The sequence below is a fragment of the Saimiri boliviensis genome, chromosome 15 (genome assembly GCF_048565385.1).
Source record: "Saimiri boliviensis isolate mSaiBol1 chromosome 15, mSaiBol1.pri, whole genome shotgun sequence".
NCBI classification, from domain to species: domain Eukaryota; kingdom Metazoa; phylum Chordata; class Mammalia; order Primates; family Cebidae; genus Saimiri; species Saimiri boliviensis.
Window position 1 is genome coordinate 7,138,718 of NC_133463.1, and position 6,000 is coordinate 7,144,717.

Below are 6,000 nucleotides of genomic sequence, written 5' to 3' on the forward strand. Positions count from 1 at the left end.
CTATACCTGTCTTTAAAAGTATCTTGTTTTGGCCAGGCACGGTGGCTTACGCCTATAATCCCAGCACTTTGGGAGGCTGAGGTGGGTGGATCACGAGGTCAAGAGATCGAGACCATCGTTGATCGAGAGGCCAACATGGTGAAACCCTGTCTCTACTAAAAATACAAAAATTAGCTGGGCGTGGTGGCGCGTGCCTGTAGTCCCAGCTACTCCGGATGCTGAGACAGAATTGCTTGAACCTGGAAGGCAGAGGTTGCAGTGAGCTGAGATCACACCACTGCACTCCAGCCTGGAGCCTGGTGACAGAGCAAGACTCTGTCTCAAAAAAATATAAAAAATCTTGTTTCTTCTCCGTAATGTCCATTTTAAGAATGCCACTCTTTGACCAATGCTTTCCACTCATCTAAATCAGCTTCTCTCATGCCTGAGCTCCCAATACTTCTTTGACTCCACTTGGGTTTACAGCCCTTTCAATTTCCTGTAATCCCTCAAACTCCCACTTTCAGTGTCACCTCATTTAAATGACGTGTCGTGTGATGGCCATTACTCCTCTTCTTCTACTCTCAGCTACCTTGCTTCCTTTTCCTCCTCTGCAGGCAAGTGACTGAGGTTGGAGAAAAATGCTGACTGGCTTTATTTTAAGTTGACAGTCACTAACCCCAAGTAAACTTTCAGTGCTGCCTGGCAATCCCACTCTTTTCCAGTACCCATGACTTTCCCAATTCTCCTAGGGATGATTTTCCCTTCCCTGTTCTCCTAAAATCACCACAGTCTCCCTCATTATTATTCTCAGCTGGCAACCTTGGTCTCTAATCCACTGAGAAATGGAATCAACCATTGAGTCTTTACCAGCTGGATGGTACTCTCACTCTTGGCTGCTACTGAGATGAATGTGGGTCAGCTGTTGGCTTTCCCAGCTAATGCCAACCCCTTCACTTGTCTACCAGACCCTATGCGGTCATCAGCTCAATGATGCTGCTTCTGACTTCTGATTCTTTCTCCTGCATCAACGTATTTTCCCCACGATATCAGATTATTCACAGTGGCATACAGAAATGTTGGATGTCTTTCGACGTTTATTAAAAACTTGCCTTGATTCCATTTTTCCCTCACCATTAAGTGTGAAGTCAGATGTACATACTCTTTGTTGAGTGAAGGAGACTCCCTCTGTTCTGAGTTTCCTAAGGGTTTTTACTATGAACGGCTGTTGGATTTTGCCAAATGTCTTTTCTGAATCCATCGATATGACTTTCTCTTTTTAAAATCTTCTATATCTTGGCAAATGGCAACATCATCTCTCCAGCCACTCAAGTTAACAGCCTTAGTGTCACGGTTGACTTTGGTTTTTCTCCCGTGTTCTATGTCTAGTTTCTTGGCAAAGTCTATCGTCTCTAACTTCAAAATACATCCAAGACTTGTCATGTCTCAGCCACGCCACTGCCACCATCCCTGTCAAAACCACCACCACCTCTTACGTAACTATGTCTCTGCTCTGTCTCTTTCTTCCGTCTGAGTTTCACACTGTCAAGTTTTCAATCTGGAAAATTAAGTCTGCAACTCTCAGTAAACACTCTTGTTCAACTTTCTCCATTTATATAGCATAAATACACATTAGGACTTGTGGCTTTAGAAATGTTTATGTGCTTGAAATTTTAAATTTCAAATTTTTATACTTTCATGGCTTCCTAAAGCAATCTGACTCTCATGGCACATGTTCTTAAAGTTCACTTTAAATTAGAACAAGCTTCCAATTGCTCAAATTAATGCTTTCAGTTCAATAACATTGCCTTTCAGGGACAAAGTAAATTTAAAACAATTTAAGTGAAAGCAGCAGAGGTTGAGAGAGGTTTTTGATGAATTCATTCACAGTTTGTGACAGTATATGATTGTTCTCATGAATTCTGTTCATTCAAGATTTGGGAAAAGGATAATGAAAATGCCCTGCAAGGTCAGCCAATCCATTTTCCCTATCAGGGCCAAATAGTTCTCTTCCAAATGAGCCCATCAAGCCTCTGCCATGCTGAAACATCCATCCTGGATCTCAGCATGGCAGGGATCATTCAGGCCGTGGGAGCTGTCAGACCTTTTGCTCTAAAGGCAGTTTTAAAAAAACCCCACAGCAGCCCCACTCAACAAAGGCTGTTTGTCTGCTTGACATCAAAATAGTCTAAGTTATGAGGATCACAGTTTATCATCTTCACGGAGGGACTTCTTCCCCCTAGTTTGTCATTCCTCCTATCTAGCCATCTTGCCACGATATCCGTGGTTTAGCTGAGCATTGTCTATGATTTATTTCTTTGTGCTTAACTGTTCTAATGTTTGAGTGCTTCCTTTCACTTATGCTGCCTCAAGAAGGAAGCCTGATTTCCCCTTTTCTACGGCTACTAAAACTAAGTGAAAGGCGCTTGTGATCCCGCTTTTACTGCTGCGATGATAGCTTTTCATTGGGAAGTAATTTTTAAATTCTGTAAAGTCTATCATAAAAAAACACCAATTTACACAACTTGGAAAATTAATCAACATCCATATTTTGTAATAGTTCTTAACTCTTTAAAGAAAAAAATGAAAATTCATGATAAAATGGTCTTTGTAACTCCCAAGACCATACCCCTCCCTCCTCTCTGGAGCATTTATGTAAGTTTAACATGAATCCTTCTAAGTCATCTTTTTGTTCTAACTATCTGTCTATCCGTCAGGAGTAGATATCCTGAAGTGTCTATATTATTTTGCTGATCTTTTTGTCTGTCCCTGTGCCTATACTGTGCTCTATGTGTTTTATTACCTAGTTTCCTGTCTGTCTTTTCCTTTTTTTCTTTCTTTTTTTTTCTTCTTTTTTTTTTTTTTTTTTTTTTGAGACAGAGTCTTGCTCTGTCACCCAGGCTGGAGTACAGTGGTGCAATCATGGCTCACTGCAGCCTCAGTTTCCTGGGCTCAAGCAATCCTCCCACCTCAGCCTCCGTAGTAGCTGGGATTACATGCCTATGCCACCAAGCCCAAATAATTTCTGTATTTTTTAAGAGACAAGGTTTCACCACGTTGCCAGGACTGATCTCAAGCTTCTGGGCTCAAGTGATCCACCTGCTTTGGCCTCCCAAAGTGCTAGGATTACAGGCGTGAGCCATCACATCTGGCAAGTTTCCTACTTTTTTAAAAAAACTATTCTTGATATCAAGTAGGATTGTTTTTTGTTTGCTTGTTTTCTTTCTGATAACAACTATTCTTAGGACTTGATCTTTTAAACACAATTTTAGAATCTGTCAAGTTGGGCAGAATTTTGATGGGCATCTCATTGATTTAATAGTTTAAGCTGCCTTCCTAGTCAAGAGCATAAACATACTTATGATCTTTTTGTCCTTCATAGTGATGAACATCTTCATTTCATTCATAAAGTTTTATTTGTTTACTTAAAAAAAATGACTTATGACCTTTTAAAGCAAGTCCCATTTATAGCGTTGTTTCTGCCGGGGAAGTTCACCTCAAGTTCCAAAACAACCCAGGTAAAAAGCAACTTTGGGAATATGTGCTGCGCAGAAGCTGGAAATACTTCACTAGTGATGGTCTACTCACGTGGACTCTGTTTTGTCAAGGTCACTTTTAGCTCATTCTGCTTTAGACGTTTTTCCTGTTACGTCTCTACGTAGACAGCTATTTTGCTTGTGTAGTTATTAGGAGGAGATGAAAGTTTAATTCACTGGGGATTGCTCCTTTCTTCCCTTCCTCCTTCTAGCGTCCCTCCTTGCCCCTTTTTCACCTTCTTCTTCCAACCCTTCATCTCCACTGTGAGGCAGGCAATGGAGCAAGATCCCGGCTCTGTGGAGCCTCACACCATCGTGACTGACTGCTCAGAGCCCCCATGTTGTTAGGAGCCCAAAGACTGTCCCTCCTGAAGCATATGGGCTTTCAGAATGAGTTCTCTCTGCTAACGAGGCTTGTTCTTTCATTAGCAAAATGTCCCTTACCTTATCCCGAGCCCAAAGGCCTTAAATGTAAAGCTGGCTGGTACAACTTTATTATAGCATGTAGTCTGAATTTAGGCACCTGGATTGGAAATGTTTGAAGATAAGTGTGATTAGGTTTTAGGTGTGTATTCAAAAATGGCTGGGGAGGTGTTAATGTCAGGCAGCCCCACCCTAACTCTGAAGAGGATCAAGTGCTTGGCCTTGGAGACAGAGAGGGCTCAGTGGTCACGCCGAAGGCGAGGAGTGCATGCGGGCTCCTGCTGTCACCGACGGTCCCTGGAGTGCCTTTCCTTTGGGCCAGGTGATGGAGGCTGGGCTTCTTTGGAGATCCACAGTCTTATCTTTCAGGATCTCCACTTCCTTTCCCTGCCACCTGTGTCCATGTATCTGGAATGGAGAAATGGTGAGGAACTCTTCACTGTAACCCTTCACTCCTCCAGGAATTGGACAAGAGGTGTTTTTTTGGTTTTTGGTTTTTTTTAGATGGAATTTTGCTCTTGTTGCCCAGGTTGGAGTGCATTGGCGCACCCTTGGCTAACAGCAACCTCTGCCTCCTGGGTTCAAATGATTCTCCTGCCTCAGCTTCCTGCGTAGCTGGGATTACAGGCACACCCACCATGCCCAGCTACTTTTCTATTTTTAGTAGAGAAGGGGGTTTCTCCATGTTGGTCAGGCTGGTCTCGAACTCACGACCTCAGGTGATCTGCCTACTTCTGCCTCCCAAAGTGCTGGGATTACAAGCATGGGACACTGTGCCCAGCCAAGAGGTGGTATTAAGCTTATTAGTATTTAATAATGCTTTGTGAATTTGCCAAAGGCTCACTCATTCAGAACAAAAATAACTTGTATATAGTTTCACCTCTGGACCTAGAAAGCTAGCCCTTAATCAGACCAGCAGAATCTCACATGTACTTGGCTGATAGCATTGGGTATACATTTGAACCTTCTACTTTGTGAGTAATTAGCCTCCCATGGCTTCTTATGAAAAAGTCAAAGTGAAAGTTCACCTTGAAAGAAAAATATCTCACAGTCTGCCAAAACCTGGAATTGGTTGGCACAGAAATGCATGATTAAAACATCAAAGTGTAGGTAAGTTATGGTTTTAGCTTTTCTTCTTGTACAGACACAGGGTTATTATTGCTCATAACGAGCATGTAAGACCGTAGCTTTTATAAGTGTGAAAAATAAGGTCAACGTGTATTCTTTAATGTACATCTGGCTAATTATGTTGAGTTTTTACCTTCTGGAATAAGAAGAAAAATAATTCTAAAGAAAGAAACATAAGAAGGGTGCAGAGTGAGTAGCAATGGCCCAGTAGGTTGCGTCAGTGGAGTCCTTCCTCCTGTGCAGGCACTGGGTGCAGATCCTATAATGTCATAGAGGAATAGCTATTCTGGTAAAGAGATTATACAGAATAAACATAGATCTATTTGGGGCCACTTGGTGTATTAAATTCTCTCCAAAAGGAATACCCCAAATCCTTAGAAATCCCCTCCCCTTCCTTTTTTGGCTTCCCGTATATTTCCCTAAACTATCATAGTTTAAAATGTTTAAACTTATCGTGTGTATCAAAGAACAAGTATGTTAAGTCAGGTATTTTCTACTATGAAACAGCTGAATACAAGCAATTAATCATATGGTTAAGGAGTTGCTTTAATTTGGATGATTTGTACAGAAATAACTAGAACAGTATGATCTATTTACTTTGTGTTAATAAAGAGTTAAATTTGGCTTGATCTAAATAATTTGTCAAAAACAGTTTTATCATGACAGAGGATATGTTTGGTTTCTTTTTTGAAACAGATAATTAGGGCAGCATGTCTGTTATGAAAAGTTTGTAAATAGTAAAAATTATGACTAAGATAGTTACATGGTTCATATTGTCTCCAAATAGTTGTCCAAATTATTGAACTCTCTGTCAATATCATTACATTTCTATGCCAGATCTTAAGATTGTAAAAAAGCTGAGATTTTATTGCCACTGAAAAGGATCATGTTTTGAAATCAGAGTGGGACAAAATAAAATCCTTATTTAGTTTGA